This window comes from Eriocheir sinensis, chromosome 19 (genome assembly GCF_024679095.1).
Source record: "Eriocheir sinensis breed Jianghai 21 chromosome 19, ASM2467909v1, whole genome shotgun sequence".
Lineage (NCBI taxonomy): Eukaryota > Metazoa > Arthropoda > Malacostraca > Decapoda > Varunidae > Eriocheir > Eriocheir sinensis.
The window spans coordinates 77501-95000 of record NC_066527.1 but is presented as its reverse complement, the minus strand read 5'-3'; the positions used below and the strand labels follow the sequence as shown (position 1 = coordinate 95000).

Here is a 17500-nt window from a genome sequence, read left to right as displayed (position 1 = left end):
ATCAGACTTAGGTGAAATATAAAGAAAATTAGAGGAAGTATAAAGAGACTTGGATGCAATATAAGGAGGAGGAAAATCAGACTTAGATGAAATATAAAGGAAATCATAGGAAATATAAAGAGACTTGGATGCAATATAAGGAGGAGGAAAATCAGACTTCGATGAAATATAAAGGAAATCATAGGAAATATAAAGAGACTTGGATGCAATATAAGGAGGAGGAAAATCAGACTTAGGTGAAATATAAAGAAAATTAGAGGAAATATAAAGAGACTTGGATGCAATATAAGGAGGAGGAAAATCAGACTTAGTTGATATGTAAAGAAAATCAGAGGAAATATAAAGAGACTTGGATGAAATATAAAGAGGAAAATCAGACTTATATGAAATGTAAAGAAAATCAGAAATATAAAGAGACTTGGGTGAAATATAAGGAGGGAAATCAGACTTAGGTGAAATGTAAAGAAAATCAGAAGTATAAAGAGACTTGGGTGAAATATAAGGAGGGAAATTAGACTTAGATGAAATGTAAAGAAAATCAGAAATATAAAGAGACTTGGGTGAAATATAAGGAGGGAAATTAGACTTAGATGAAATGTAAAGAAAATCAAGAGTATAAAGAGACTTGGGTGAAATATAAGGAGGGAAATCAGACTTAGGTGAAATGTAAAGAAAATCAGAAGTATAAAGAGACTTGGGTGAAATATAAGGAGAAAAATCAGACTTAGATGAAATGTAAAGAAAATCAAGAGTATAAAGAGACTTGGGTGAAATATAAGGAGGGAAATCAGACTTAGGTGAAATGTAAAGAAAATCAGAAGTATAAAGAGACTTGGGTTAAATATAAGGAGAAAAATCAGACTTAGATGAAATGTAAAGAAAATCAGATTAAATATAGACTTAAATGAAATTAAATAAAAGAAAATCGGAATAGATATAATTAGAACCCGAGTAAATATGAAGAGAATCAGAGAATAGAAAAAGAACCAGACGAAATGGAGGAGGAGGGATGGAGTAAACGAGTGTGGGATAGAGGGAGGAGGGAAGGAAAGGAGGAGAGGTTGAGGAAATGAAGGGGAGAAGAAGAAATTGAAGGAAGTAAGAAGAGAGAAAGGAGAAGTAGAAACACAGAGAGATCATCACAATACTCATCTCTTCAGAAAAAAAACCATAATCAGAAGTTTTAGTGCGGTTCTCTTCCTCCTCCCTCCCCCTCCTTCGGGTCCAATTACCTCCAGCTCTCGCCCGCGCAGGAACCCCAGGTCTCATGAGGGCAAAGTGAGCCATTTCCAGCCGGGCGCCGCTAGGGTTTGATGAGCCGGGAGCCGCGTGTTCTTGGGGCGTTTTTTGTTGCGATATTGAAGTGTAAATAATCTTTTGTTCGACCCTGAGGAAAGAGGAGGAGGAGGAACAGGAGGAGGAGGAGAAGGGGGAGAGATTGAGGAAAGGGAAGAAGGGATAGATGGATTGAATAAGGTTAGGGAAAGGAGGAGAGAAGAGGAAGAGGAGGAGGAGGAGGAGAAGGGGGAGAGATTGAGGAAAGGGAAGAAGGGATAGTAGGAATGAAAAAAATGTTAAGGAAAGGAGGAGAGAGGAGGAGAGGGAGGAGGAGAGTAAGCGAGTGTGGGAGGGAGAAAGAGAAGGAAGGAGAGGAGAGATTGAGGAAATGAAAGAAAGAAAAAAAGATTGAGAGGAGGAAGGGAGAGAGGAGGAGGAGGAGGAGTGAATAAACGGGTGAGTGGAGGAGACAGAGGAGAGAAGGAAAGGAGAGATCGAAGTAATGAAGAGGAGAAGAAAAAAATAAGAGTCAGAGAGGATAAAAGATAAGCTCCGGGGGGCAGCATGAGCCAAGCAAGACGGCCCCACTATAAATACTTGCCTGCGCCTTAACGGGGGTGGGGGCCGACCATGGAAACAGGAATTTGGTAACGAGCTTCAGTTGAGATCCGCGTCCGTGTGCCTCATCAGATATTACCTAATCATCCTCGTGAATAGGCGAGCGCGTATCTGCCGCTCCTGCCTGGAAATAAAGGTAAATTTGCTCAACTATCAAACTCATTAAGTATTCCTCTTAAGCTCGCCCGGATAGAGAGGAAGAAGAAGAGGACGAGGAGGAGGGAGATGGAGGAAAAGAAGTAGGAGGAGGAGGAGAAGGGAGAGGGAGAAGAAGGATAAAGAGAAAAAGAGGAAAAAGAGGGAAAAGGGAATAGAGAAATAGAAAAAGGAGAAGGACGAGGAAGATAAAGAGGGAGATAGAGGAGGTGGAGGAGGAAGGAGGAGGAGGAGGAGAAGGGAGAGGGAGAAGAAGGAGAAAGATAAAAAGAAGGAGAAGAAGAGGGAGAAGAGGAAAGAGAAAGAGCAAGAGGAGGAGGAGGAGGAGGAGAAAAAGGAAAAGGAGGAGGAGGAAGAGGAAAAGGAAGAGAGAGAAGAAGGAGAAGAAGAGGCAGAAGAAAAGGAGGAGGAGGAGGAGGAGGAGGAGGAGGAGGAGGAGGAGAATAAGGAGGAGGAGAAGGAGGAGGAGGAGGAGGAGGAGGAGGAGGAGGAGGAGGAGGAAGAGAAGGAGAACAAGGAGGAGGAGAAGGAGAAGGAGGAGGAGGAGGAGGAGAAGAAGAATAAGGAGGAAGAGAAGGGGAAAAAGGAGGAGGAGAAGGAGAAGGAGGAGGAGAAGAATAAGGAGGAAGAGAAGGAGAAAAAGGAGGAGGAGAAGGAGAAGGAGGAGGAGGAGGAGGAGGAGGAGGAGGAGAAGAATAAGGAGGAAGAGAAGGAGAAAAAGGAGGAGGAGAAGGAGAAGAAGAAGGAGGAAGAGAAGGAGGAGAAGGAGGAGAAGGTTCTTCATCCTTCCTACTTCCCAAATTTTCTTGTTCCTGTTTTTTACCCTCAGTTTCCCTTCTTAATTTCCTCTTCCTCTCCCTCCATCTTTTCCTCTTATGTTCCCTCCTCCCTTTTTTTTTCCTCTCCCTTTTATTATTCGTGATTTTTCCCTCCTTTTATCTTCCTCCTTTTCACTCTTTCCCTTCTCTCTCTTCCTTCCTTCTTTCCTTCCCGTCATTATTCTTGTGTTTTTTTCCTTCCCATCTCTCTTCGTTTCCTTTCTCCATCTCTCATTTTCCCCTTGTCTTCCTTTCGCTTCCTTCGCCTTTCATCCTTTCTCTTTCCTTCTGTTTATTCGCCTTTGCTCCTCTTCTTTCCTTTTATTTGCCTTTCCTCTCCTCTTCATTCATATTTCTTCTCTCCTTCTGTTTATTCCCCTTCCATTTATTTCCTCTTTCCTCTCATATTTATTCGCCTTTCCTTTTCCATTCTCTTTCATGCTCTATTCGTCTGTCCTCCTCCCTTTTCTTTATTAACCATTTCCCTCTATCTTTCTATCTATCTATCTCTATCTGTATATATCTATCTATCTCGTCTTCATTTTGTCTCATTTACTCTCTCTCTCTCTCTCTCTCTCTCCCCCCCTCCCTGTACACGCCGGTGGCTCGTCAGGTAAAGCATTGTTGGCCGTAATTGTTTTCCCCCGGAGACGGCGTGTTCATTATAGAGACAATGACGGGACTGACTGACGGGCCGGGGAAGGAAAACGTATACAGCAGCACTCACTTACCTTCCGCGTCCGTGCGTGTGTGTGTGTGTGTGTGTGTGTGTGTGTGTCTGTGTCTGTCTCTGTCGGTCGGTCTGTGTGTGTGTGTGTACAGATGAAAATTAGAATAAAAATTAAACACATACATAGAGATGGAATTAAGTATACAGCAGGCGGTGGCTGAGTGGTTAGCGTGCCGGCGCGGGGTGCTGGAGGACGCAATTTTTCAGTCACCGCCGAGAGGCCTAAGACTACCCACATGCTGTCCTGAAGACCACCTATCAACCCGGACTCGAGATTATCTCGAAAAGAGGATCAAAGATGAGCTTCAGGGGTTGGCATGAGGCAAGCAAGATGGTACCGCTATAAACACTTGCCTGCGCCATAACGGACTGGAACCGACCACCAGGCCTCACTAAGAAAGCCCCCCGGTGCCCTGGATAAAGTTACATTCGTTAGCCAATCAATATTTTTACCACTCTATATCTAAATATAAAAATAATCGTAAAAAATTATAATGACAAAATAATCGTAAATAATAAAATAAATAAAATGAAGAACCACCCTGCGTACTACTAAGACAACGAAAAGCACAATGGACAAAAATCACACAACACAGAAGTCTTCAATTCAGGGACGAACCTAAATTGTTTACCCTCAAAAGAACTATATATTATCCCCTCGTGAAGCCAGAGAGTTCCAGCGTTACCCCCGCCTCGCCGCGACTCCCACCAGCGTTGCCCCATTCCTCTCGCGACTCCCACCAGCGTTACCCCCCCTCGCCGCGACTCCCGCCGTCACTCAGCCCGACACTCCGCGACAAGGGTGTGCGTGCGCGTGTCCAATCGCTCATCGCCTTGTGTTTGCCCGGCGCTGTGTGGCAGGGAGGGAGAGGGAGGGGGGCGGCAGAGAGAGAGAGAGAGAGAGAGAGAGAGAGAGAGAGAGAGAGAGAGAGAGAGAATCCTTTTGAATTATATACATAGTTTCTTTCTGATCATCTTTTTCAACCTTAACATATCATCTATAACAACAACAACAATAACAACAAAGACTAAATTCAAGCATTACTATAAAAAAAATCTGTCTCCTCCCTGCCCCCTCCCTCCCTTGTAACAACAACAACAACAATAAAACAGTAAAAGACTAAATTTAAGCATTACCATAAAAAAATCTGTCCCCTCCATAACCCCCCTCCCCCTCCATGCCCTCCCTCCTCTCCCCCCTCCTCTTGCTTCCCCCCCCCCTTCCTCCCCGCTCAGACCAGAAGCTTGATAGGATTACAGACTTCAATTTATTGGTTGGAACACCAGGTGAGCGAGCGAGTGACAGGGAATTCTTTAGCCTTTGACTGTTGATTTTTCGACTCTATCTATCTATATATCTATCTGTGTGTGGGGGGGTGCATGTGTGTGTGGGGGGGTGCATGTGTGTGTGTGTGTGTGTGTGTGTGTGTGTGTGTGTGTGTGTGTGTGTGTGTGTGTGTGTGAAATTAAAGTCGCTAGCCAATCAATATTTTTACTACATATCTATCTATCTAACCATCTTTATCTATCTGTGTGTGTGTGTGTGTGTGTGTGTGTGTGTGTGTGTGTGTGTGTGTGTGTGTGTGTGCGTGCGTGTGTGTGTGTGTGTGTGTGTGTGTGTGTGTGTGTGTGTGTGTGTGTGTGCTCTGGATAAATTTAAATAAGTTAGCAAATATATTTTTACTATATCTATCTATCCATCCATCTGTGTGTGTGTGTGTGTGTGTGTGTGTGTGTGTGTGTGTGTGTGTGTGTGTGTACGTGCGTGCCCCGGACAAGCTTAAATTCGTTAGCCAGGCAGTATATATTTTCCCGCTTTCTTGCTCTTCCATTTCATGCCTTTGATCGCCAACACTTCACGCCTCTTCAGGTTTCCCCTTCGCCAGCCCTTCTTTTCCACGCCGTCGCTGCCGCAGACTTTTTCTCCACCTGACACACAGAGAGAGGAAAGAAGCTGAGGTTGAGAAGTGTAGGGGAGGGGTGGGGGGCCGTGGAGCGGGAGGAGAATGGGGTATGCCGAAGGGGGTAGCCATGCCAAGTGCAGCCATAAGGGGGTAAAGAAAGGATGAGGAGAGGAAAGAAGAAGTGGAGAGGCGGTGAAGGACTGATAAGGGCAGAGAGAAGAGGAGGAAGAGGAGGAGGAGGAGGGAAGAGTAGGAAGACAAGATGCAGTGAATAGGTTCTGTTATCGCAAATACGGAACGAAGGAAGGAAGGAAGAAAAGGAAAGGAAAGAAAAGAAGTAAACGAGAGGGAAGATAAATACAAGCGAGCGAGAGAGAAATAAAGAGAGGAAACATGGAAGTGGTGGTGGTGGTGGTGGTGAGGAGGAGAGAAAGATCATCATCACCACTTACACAACAAATCCCAGTCGTAACCTTTTTATCCCTCGCCTCCAGGGTCGTTCCCACGCACAACACACTGGTGGCAGCGCTGCTTCCCCTCTCCGGTGCCCGCCTACTGAACTGCTGTGACGTGTGGGAGAGGTTCAGAGGCTAAGGGTCATCAGGTGCAACAGGTAGAGTGAAACGTACAAGAAGTATTAGTATTTTCTCGTTTACTTATTCAGGGACGTGATATGAAGCGTGTGTTCTGTAAGTACTTGTATTTTTTTTTTTCAGGTATCTAGGTCTCTCAAGGCTCTCAAAAAAGAACCATAACACTTCCAGACGTATTAATATTTCCTCGTTTCCATATTTAGAGACGTGATGTGAAGAGTTGTGAACTGTACTTGTTATTTTCCAGATTTCTTAAAGCGATTTCTCTCAGGAAGTCGAAACATAAAGTGTGTGAACATTATACTTGAGGGTCATATTCATAAAAACATTTCGGCGCCCAAACTCATACTTGAGGAAGCTTTCGTAGTAGTTTCGGGCATTTCCAGGGGTAGTTTTATGGCCCTGGGGGTAGTTTGACGCTTCCTCTGCACTATGAACCTAAAGAAACACTCATTAGAACCCGACTGATCTGCGTTTTGGCTCTTGAAAGTCGTTGATGTGAGAGGCGGAAGCGTCTGAGAATACCGACCTTATTAAGTTTCTCACATTCATATTTCATAGAAAAGAAAGAAGTAAAAAAATGTCCGTAAACCACCGTTCCTGCTGCAGAAAAACAGACAGGATGAGAATTTCCGACAAGAGACCGTCAGTTTAGGTTGAAGAGGCGTCTAGACACCCCCCTCCCGCACTGGAACCGTTCAAGCCTTAGTAAAGAGAAAACGAAATGCGTGGCTTGAAACGTGCAAACTTTCCCTGATGAGACGCGTCAAACTTGTAAGGAACGAACAAGAAGTTTCTACAGACTCTTGGAAGCTCTCAACGCACTGGAGAATCAAGTTACGGGCTCTCGAGAATGACCGTGACGTGACCGCAGACGTCCGTTAACTGAAACGCCCTGCACAGACCCCCTAGACTTTAAGGAGACATTTTCCGCGTATTCTCTCAGACGTTTTCGGCTATCAAAACAAATATTTCCAAAGGCCACAAAGTGGATTAGCCTTTCTTTATTTGTGTTTCTCACATTCATGGTGCAGAAGCCTTGTCAAACTATCACTAGGCTCATAAAAGTAGCCATAAAAATACCCACAACAACCTCTACCAAAGCCTTATCAAAAACGTATTCTATTTCCAAAGGCCACAAATGAGATAAGTCTATTCTTTATTCCTGTTTTTCACACTCATGGTGCAGAAACCTTGTCAAACTATCACCATGCTCATAAAACTAGCCATGGAAATACCCACAACCACCTCTACCAAAGTCTTATCAAATGTGGGTGTGTAATCCCCGAAATGTTTGAGAATATTGCCCACTGATCTGCACGTGAGGAAGAGTAAGAAACAGGCTACACAGTAAATATTTCTGGCCGCCTCTTTTAATAGTTCTCTGAAAGTCACGTGGGGCCTCAGGTGTTCGGTAACTGAAATAAGATGCATAAAACTTAGACTTGCGCAGATGTGAGAGACCGAACCGCACAGGACGAGAAAAAGGACAACGTTTGATGGAGCGAGGCGAGACTTTTCCTCCTTGTCGAGTCTGCCTGCTGTGATATCGAAGTGGGTGAGGGAGAGAGCGAGGGAAGGAGGGAGGAAGGTGTTGGTTCTTGAGGGGGTGAAAGGGCTGCGTCAGAGCGGTCATTGTGGCTCCGATGGTCATTGTCTGCGATAAAGGCGATAGAGAAAACAGACCCGTAACAAAACGAAAATAGAAAGAAAAAGATGATGATGATGAATAGGAGTAGAAGAATATGCAAAGAAAAGAAAAATTAAATAAAAACAGAAAAGAAAACGATTAGAGAAGATTAGAGGAGGAGGAGGAGAAGGAAAACGGAAGATGAAAAACAAACAGTAACAAAACGAAAATAGAAAGAAAAAGATGATGATGATGATAAGTAGAAGAATATGTAAAAAATATAAAAAAATGAAATAACAAAAGAAAACGAAAATAGAAAGAAAAAGAGGATGATGATGATAGGACTAGAAGAATATGCAAAAAAATTGAAAAAACGAAATAAAAACAAAAGAAAACGAAAATAGAAAGAAAAAGATGATGATGATGATGATGGGAGTAGAAGAATATGCAAAGAAAAAATAAATAAAAACAAAAGAGAACGATTAGAGAAGATCAGAGGAGGAGGAGGAGAAGAAGGAGAAGGAAAACGGAAGATGAAAAACATCCAGTAACAAAACGAATATATAAAGAAAAAGAAGATAATGATGATGATGATAGAAAAAGAATATGCAAAGAAAAGAAAAAATAAATAAAAACAAAAGAAAACGAATAAGATTATAGGAGGAGGAGGAGGAGGAGGAGGAGGAGAAGGAAAACAGAAGATGAAACAGGATACCGAAGATGAAACTAAAGATGAAGAAAACTGTTATCAAGTTCTCTCTGTGCCTTTGTCTGTCTGTCTGTATCGCTTTTTCTCTTTCCATCTCTTTCCCTGTCCGTGTGTCTGTCTGTCTGTCCGTTGGCATTTTCTGTAGTGTTTTTATTTTTATTTTCAATTTCATATAAGAGAGAGAGAGAGAGAGAGAGAGAGAGAGAGAGAGAGAGAGAGAGAGAGAGAGAGAGAGAGAGTCAATTTATTAAGTTTCGCGGGAAAATTTAGGAACGTGCAGTGAATACGGAAGGAAGGAAGGAAAGGAAAAATGAAAAAAAAAACGAGAGGAAAGATAAACACGAACGAGAGAGAGAGAGAGAGAGAGAGAGAGAGAGAGAGAGAGAGAGAGAGAGAGAGAGAGAGAGAGAGAGAGAGAGTGAAAGGAAACATGGAGGGGAGGAAAAAATATAAAAACGGATGAAGAGAGGAAGGAAACATGGAGAGAAAAAAAAGGAAAAATAAATCGTCGATGAACGAGAGAGAGAGAGAGAGAGAGAGAGAGAGAGAGAGAGAGAGAGAGAGAGAGAGAGAGAGAGAGAGAGAGAGAGAGAGAGAGAGAGAGAGAAGAAAAGTTATAAAAAATAGAAATAAAACAAAAATAAAATAAGATAAATAAAAGATGATCGAAGAAGAGAAAATCCAGTGTAAGAAGAGTTTAGAAAGAGGTTCAGAGAGAGGAAATTCAAGCGGGTGAGGAGGAGGAGAAGGAGAAGGTGGAAGAAGAAGAAGAAAAAGAAGTAGTAGTAGATGATGATGATAATAATAATATAATATAAAAAAATAGAAAAATGAAATAAGAACAATAAAAAACGAAAAAGAAAAGAGGAGGAGAAGGAGGAGGAGGAGGAGAAAATAGAATATGTAAAAGAAGATAAAGAAAAGGAAAGAAACAGATAAAGAAATAAATACAGAAAAGAAAACGAAAAAGGTAGAGGAGGAGAAGGAGGAGGAGGAGGAAATAGAATATGTAAAAGAAGATAAAGAAAAGAGAAGAAGCAGAAAAAAATACAGAAAAGAAAACGAAAAAGGAAGAGGAGGAGGAGGAGGAGGAGGAGGAGGAGGAGGATATGGATGGATTCAAAACGGAAGGAGGGAATGAAAGCAAAGCGAAGTTAACGGAAGTTTGATAGGAAGAGAGAGAGAGAGAGAGAGAGAGAAACACTCTCTCTCTCTCTCTCTCACTGTCTATCTATCTATATATCTATCGTACGTATGTATGTAGCTACTCTTATTCGACCAGCGGGGGGGGGGGGGGGGGGAATTGGAGGAAGGAAAAACATTCTTGGAACACATTATAAGGTACTCGATTCCAATGTAGGCACTCCTTGGCGCTATTGGATTCGCCTCGACGCAGCTCCTCTGGATTTCAATAAGGGCTTAGGAGGGACGAGCGATGCCAACAACAGGAGCTTATGGGAAGGAGGCCCTCGATACGACTATAGGCGACGGAAGAGTGTTTACGTGGATACTGTCGAGGATGAGAGCTCTTGTCCTGGGTAGGGAAGATAGAGAAGGGCAAGGAATGGATAGGGAAGGAGAGGCTGATAGAGAAACATGGAAACATGGAAATGCAGGCAACAGTAATTCTATTGGCTCATTACGAGGTTGCCCACTCTGGTGATTTAATCTACTCGACAGCCATTTGGCCCCGAAAGAGCAGATTAAAGCACCTCGGTATTTAGTATACTCCTGACGCAATGAAGTGACGGTCGATTCGATAATTAAAGGAGTTGATGGTATTCGTACTTACTACTTCTGAGGGGAGATTGTTCAAGTGAATGATGACTCGGTTTGAGAAGACACTCCTGCCAATGTCTGTGCTACATCGACTCACTTGAATGGGTAAACCGTTATTGCTGGTTCTTCAGTTGGTTTGTTGTGCTGTTATTGAACTTTTTCTGGCACTTGAAGACTTGAATCACATCCCTTCGCACTCGTCTCGGAAGGGGAGGAAGGCGTCTTGCACATTCTTCTCTCCCTCTTTTCCTCGTCCTGTCACCTCCCCGTCACCCTTGCCCTCCCTCGCTGCTTGGTGCCGCTGCTTAACCGGATGAGCCGTGACTGGTGTGGTTGTCCCTCAGAGCGGAAGCCTGACAAGTGGGCGAGGACTCATCTGTCTTCGTTTCGCTCCTGCCTTGGGACTTGCTGGAGGTTGAGAGCAGGGATTTTTTTTGTTTTGTTTTTTCCTTGTGTGTGTGTGTGTGTGTGTGTGTGTGTGTGTGTGTGTGTGTGTGTGTTTGGCTCAGAGCGTTATTTCCTTTCCTTTCAATTTATATTTTTTATTTTATTACTTGTATTGTGAATTTCTGGCGTCTTTTATGAGAGCTACACACACACACACACACACACACACACACACACACACACACACACACCTGGCTACCCCACGACAATGCTTCTTCCTCGGTATTGCAAGACTTTTACGAGGAGGAGGAGTATCTGACGAAGAGATTGTCGAGCGAGTTTCTTCAGGAATCAAACTTCGCCTCGTCCTATGTTTTGCCGCCTCGACTACTGCTTCTTCTTCCTCCGAGCTAACGTGTGAAGTTCAGGTGTTCGTGGTGGTGGTGGAGAAGGAGTTTTAGCGCTGGGCTCTTCGCTACCTGGGGATAACAAATGATTGCTGTAGGTGGTTTAAATGAGTGATGGTGAGCGTTGCAGCGGCTGACGTACAAAGGGTCGTATTCTTAAACATTTCGGCGCCCAAGCACACACATTTGGCGAGGCTTTCGTAGGAGTTTGGGCCATTTCCAGCGGTAGTTTTATGACCCTGGTGGTAGTGTAACCCTTCTTCTGTACCATGAACCTAAATAACACCCATTAGAACCACACTGATCTATTCGGTCTTTGAAAATAGTTGATATGAGAGGCAAAAACGTAAAGAGACATTGAACAAGGCTTTCGTAGGAGTTTTAAGTATTTTCAGGGGTAGTTTAATGACCCTGGTGATAGTTTGACCCTCCCTCTGTACCATGAACCTTAAATAACACCCATTAGAACCACACTGATCTCCTATTCGGCCTTTGGAAAGAGTTGATGTGAGAGGCAGAAGCGTAGAGAGACATTTGACAAGGCTTTCGTAGGAGTTTTAAGCATTTCCAGGGGTAGTTTAATGACCGTGGTAGTAGTTTAACCCTCCCTCTGTAACATGAACCTAAAAAAGCACATGAGAACCCGACTGACCTCCCCTCTTGACCTTTATAAATAGTTAATGTGAGGGGCGGCAGCGTCTGACAACACCGACCTTTAGCTCATATATTACTTATCTATTCTACAAGGTTCTCGCAGAAGCTGTAAAGGTTTCCAAGGGTGGCTGCTTGACCCCAGTGGTAGTTTTGTAGGGCTTCTGCGCCATGAATAGGATAAACACTGACGGCAACCCAACGTTTCTCCTCTCTAGCCTTGAAAAACGGTCCTAACAAGAGCCCGAAACGTTTGGTAATACGAGGCTGAGGTCGGCATTATCAGACACTGCCCTTCCCTTCCCTTCCCTCCCCCTTTCCTTCCTCCCCTCCTCTTCCCCTTCCCTCCATAATAGAACAGTCTTGGCCCTTCTCTTCTTCCCTTCCCTTCCCTTCCCTCCCCCTTCCCTTCCTCCCCTCCTCCCCCTCCTCATCCCCTTCCCTCCATAATAGAACAGTCTTGGCCCTTCTCTTCTTCCCTTCCCTCCTCCCCCTCCTCTTCCCCTTCCCTCCATAATAGAACAGTCTTGGCCCTTCTCTTCTTCCCTTCCCTTCCCTTCCCCTTCCCTTCCTCCCCTCCTCCCCCTCCTCTTCCCCTTCCCTCCATAATAGAACAGTCTTGGCCCTTCTCTTCTTCCCTTCCTTTCCCTTCCCTCCCCTTTCCCTTCCCCTATTCTCTCCTCCTCCCCCTCTTCCCCATCCCACCAAAAAAGAAAAGTCAAGCCCCATCTCTTCTTCCCTTTCTTTCACTTCCTCCCCTTCCCTTCCTCCCTCCTCCCCCTCCTCATCCCCTTCCCTCCATAATAGAACAGTCTTGGCCCTTCTCTTCCCTTCCTTTCCTTCCTCCCTTCCTTCCTCCCTCCTCCTCCTCTTCCCCTTCCCTCCATAATAGAACAGTCTTGGCCTTCTCTTCCTTCCTTCCTTCCTCCTTCCTTCCTCCCTCCTCCCTCCTCATCCCCTTCCCTCCATAATAGAACAGTCTTGGCCCTTCTTCTTCCTTCCTTTCCCTTCCCTCCCCTTTCCCTTCCCCTATTCTCTCCTCCTCCCCCTCTTCCCCTTCCCTCCATAATAGAACAGTCTCGCCCCTTCTCTTCTTCCCTTTCTTTCCCTTCCATTCCCTTCCCCTCTCTTCCCCTCCCCTCCTCCTCTTCCTCCTCCTTTTCCCTCCCTAACACAGAACATTCTTAGCCCTTCTAATCTTCCCTTCCCTTCCATCCTTCCCTTCCCTTTCCCATCACAGCCCTTTCATCCCTCCTCCCCCTCTCCTTCCCTTCACCCCCCTTCCCCTCCCTTCCCTCCCCAACAGAACAGTCTTGGCAGCGCTCTCGTCGAGGAGTAAACGACATCGAAGTCCCGGGCAAAGTTTTACAAAGGAGGCTGAGTTACGAAGTTATCTCTGGCCCCCACAAAAGGAGAGATTTTCGGGACATTTCCGATATACTCGATTTTATACCCGACAGGAGCGAGGGGAAAGGGGTGGGTGGGGGAGGAACGGGGGGTGGGAGGGGGAAAAGGAGGGGTTTGGGGTGTGAAGTATGGAGGGAGGAGGGAGGAAAGGGGAGTGGGGAAAAGAAGGAGGGGTTGTGAGGTGAAAAAGGGAGGAACACAAAGGTAGAACAAACAACAGCAGACCTGCTGGTCCTTACGAGGCTGTTTGTGACAAGCTACACTAACTATCTAATCAAAGGTGGAAGATGAAGGACAGCAAAGGCGGCTCCCCCCCCTCCAGCCAAAGCTGGCAGGAAAGGAAAAAGAACCATGCAGCATGGAAAAACTGCATGGAAATTATGTAGGAAAGAGGAAAGAACTACCATTACTGCTACCACTAACCGGGCGATAAAAGCGGACAAAGACACCAGTATTCGAAAGAACTTAACGTTATTACGACAATGAGTAATATCTTAGTTGCTGGTTGGATTCAAAATAATTGTCTAATCTATTCTTGAAGGCCGTAACTGTTGTACTATCGACGGGGGAAAGGAGATGGGGAAGGTAGGGGGTTGGAAGGAGGGAAGGAGGGGTTTTGAGTTATGAAGTATGGAGGGAGGAGGGAGGAAAGGGGAGTGGGGAATAGAAGGAGGGGTTGTGAGGTGAAGAAGGGAGGAGGGAAGGGGAAAAGGAGATGGGGAAGGTAGGGGGGTGGGGAGGGGGGAAGGAGGGGTTTGAGTTGTGAAGTATGGAGGTAGGAGGGAGGAAAGGGGAGTGGGGAAAGAAGGAGGGGTTGTGAGGTGAGGAAGGGAGGAAGGAAGGGGGAAAGTAGATGGGGGAGGTAGGGGGGTTGGGAGGGGGGAAGGAGGAGTTTGGGGTGTGAAGTATGGAGGGAGGAGGGAGGAAAGGGGAGTGGGGAAAAGAAGGAGGGGTTGTGAGGTGGAGAAGGAAGCAGGGAAAGGGGAAGGAGATGGGGGAGGGAGGGGGGGAAGGAGGGGTTTGGGTTGTGAGGTATGGAGGGAGGAAAAGGAAGGGAAGGAGGGGTTTGGGTTGTGAGGTAGAGAAGGAAGGAGGAAGGGGAGATTGGGTCTCGGTGGAAGGGGAGCAGGGGTGATCGGAATTGAAGGGGAGGGAAGGGGAGCAGGGGTGAGGCAGGGGTGTGTGTGTGAAGGCCTTTTAAGACACCTTATATTCATGCTCTTGTCTTTTTCAATTACATTACGTAAGGCAAATTATATTCATCTTCTCACTTTTTTTCAGTTCCGTTCCCTCTGAAGGCATTATATTCACATTATCATCTGTTTATCACTTTCGTTCCCTCTTAAAACAAATTATATTCATGCTTTTTTTCAGTTTATCTCCCCTGAAGATCAATTGTATTCATGTTATCCTCCTTTTCCAGCTCCGTCCCTGCTCGCCGTGTCGTTCTCGTGGCGTCGGCGGCAGAACTATCATCGGAACAACAAAACCAAGAAAAGACAGTTCGATTTTCTTCTTAGTATAGTCGATCCCACGTACAGAGGCTGCCAAGAGGGATCGGAAACGCTAACTCCAACCGCAACGTGAGTACCCAAGACGCTTTTTTTCTTTTCTTTTCTTTATTGATTGATTTATTTATTGTTATTTTTGTACCACTGTATACTTCATCGCCATCCTCATCCTAATCATTATCATCATCAGCAGACATCTTAGGAGAGAGAGAGAGAGAGAGAGAGAGAGAGAGAGAGAGAGAGAGAGAGAGAGAGAGAGAGAGAGAGAGAGAGAGAGAGAGAGAGAGAGAGAGAGAGAGGAAAACAAGAGAATTTAAAAGAAAAAAGAGAGAGAAAGAAAGGCCCTGAAAGGGTGGTAGGTATTGAGAGAGAGAGAGAGAGAGAGAGAGAGAGAGAGAGAGAGAGAGAGAGAGAGAGAGAGAGAGAGAGAGAGAGAGAGAGAGAGAGAGAGAGAGAGAGAGAGAGAGAGAGAGAGAGAGAGAAGGCGCAATGGATAGTGGAGGGGAGGGAAGAAGGGGTTGTGAGGTAAGGAAGGGGGAGGAGGAAGGGGAGATGGGGTGTTTTATAGAAGAAGGGGAGAGGGGGTGATGGGAATTGAAGGGGAGAAAAGGGGAGTTATATCATACGAATAAATAATTGCATATAAACATCAGACGTGTAGATAATAGCATATAAACACCCAAATTAACATGGCACTAATTTAAGAGAATACGACAAACATACGTAGCATTATAACGAAGAAAATATGAAAAAAATGTATATATAAGAAAGAAAGGAAGGAAAGGCACCAACTGAAGAAATAACATAAAAAAATCGTTAAAATTTGGTTGCACAGAAAAACAATCGAGAATTATAAAAAAAAATGCCAACCCGAGAAAAAAAAAATTGCCGGGGTGAAATTTTTGTCCGAGGAGGAAAGGGACTCAGAAAGCTAACATTTTTTTTTTTTTTTGTGTGTGTGTGTGTGTGTGTGTGTGAGAGAGAGAGAGAGAGAGAGAGAGAGAGAGAGAGAGAGAGAGAGAGAGAGAGAGAGAGAGAGAGAGAGAGAGAGAGAGAGAGAGAGAGAGAGAGAGAGAGAACAGAACAGAACAGAAGAGAACAGAACAGAACAGACAGACAGACAAAGAGAAAGAAAGAAGGAAAAAGATACAAAAAAGAAAGAAAAGAGAACGAAGGAAAGAAATAGAAAAAAACTGAAAGAAAGGAAAAGAAAAAATAATGAAAGAATAACAGAGAGAGAGAGAGAGAGAGAGAGAGAGAGAGAGAGAGAGAGAGAGAGAGAGAGAGAGAGAGAGAGAGAGAGAGAGAGAGGGGGGGGGGGGGGGGGGGTCAGCAACAAGGGCCCGGGTAGAAGGCGACACTGGACACGAGGGAGCATGGGGCATTAAGAGCGAACCTAATTGTTTTTTGTGTTCACGGGTCCGGGTCTTTTGTTTACGTGTTGGCCAAGTCCCTTTCGCCTCCATGCCGAGACCTGGACCACTACCATCACTACTACTGTTACGACCACTGCCATAACCATTACTACCACTATCATAACCATTGCTGCCTTCACTATTACTGTTACGACCACTGCCATAACCATTACTACCACTACCATAACCATTGCTGCCTTCACTATTACTGTTACGACCACTGCCATAACCATTGCTACCACTACCACAACCATTGCTACCTTCACTATTACTGTTACGACCACTGCCATAACCATTACTACCACTACCATAACCATTGCTACCTTCACTATTACTGTTACGACCACTGCCATAACCATTACTACCACTACCATAACCATTCCTACCTTCACTATTACTGTTACGACCACTGCCATAACCATTACTACCACTACCATAACCATTGCTGCCTTCACTATTACTGTTACGACCACTGCCATAACCATTACTACCACTACCATAACCATTACTACCTTCACTATTACTGTTACGACCACTGCCATAACCATTACTACCACTACCATAACCATTACTACCTTCACTATTACTGTTACGACCACTGCCATAACCATTACTACCACTACCATAACCATTGCTGCCTTCACTATTACTGTTACGACCACTGCCATAACCATTACTACCACTACCATAACCATTGCTGCCTTCACTATTACTGTTACGACCACTGCCATAACCATTACTACCACTACCATAATCATTGCTGCCTTCACTATTACTGTTACGACCACTGCCTTAACCATTACTACCACTACCATAACCATTGCTACCACTACCATAACCATTGCTACCTTCATTATTACTGTTACGACCACTGCCATAACCATTGCTACCACTACCACAACCATTGCTGCCTTCACTATTACTGTTACGACCACTGCCATAACCATTGCTACCACTACCATAACCATTGCTACCACTACCATAACCATTGCTACCACTACCATAACCATTGCTACCACTACCATAACCATTGCTACCACTACCATAACCATTGCTATCTTCATTATTACTGTTACGACCACTGCCATAACCATTGCTACCACTACCACAACCATTGCTGCCTTCACTATTACTGTTACGACCACTGCCATAACCATTGCTACCACTACCATAACCATTGCTACCACTACCATAACCATTGCTACCACTACCTTAACCATTGCTACCACTACCATAACCATTGCTACCACTACCATAACCATTGCTACCACTACCTTAACCATTGCTACCACTACCATAACCATTGCTACCACTACCATAACCATTGCTACCACTACCATAACCATTGCTACCACTACCATAACCATTGCTACCACTACCATAACCATTGCTACCACTACCATAACCATTGCTACCACTGCCTTAACCATTGCTACCACTACCATAACCATTGCTACCACTACCATAACCATTGCTACCACTACCATAACCATTGCTACCACTACCA

General features: G+C 44.7%; 1 long non-coding RNA gene across 1 annotated transcript in view; it reads left to right on the top strand.

Moving 5' to 3' along the window:
• The window catches only part of LOC127000476 (uncharacterized), a 139016-nt gene that overhangs the window by 101174 nt on the left and 20342 nt on the right, over window positions 1-17500 (top strand). The window contains exons 4-5 of the long non-coding RNA XR_007754072.1: window positions 5999-6117; window positions 14491-14650. This is a non-coding gene — a long non-coding RNA (uncharacterized LOC127000476). The remainder of the gene's footprint in view (window positions 1-5998; window positions 6118-14490; window positions 14651-17500) is intronic.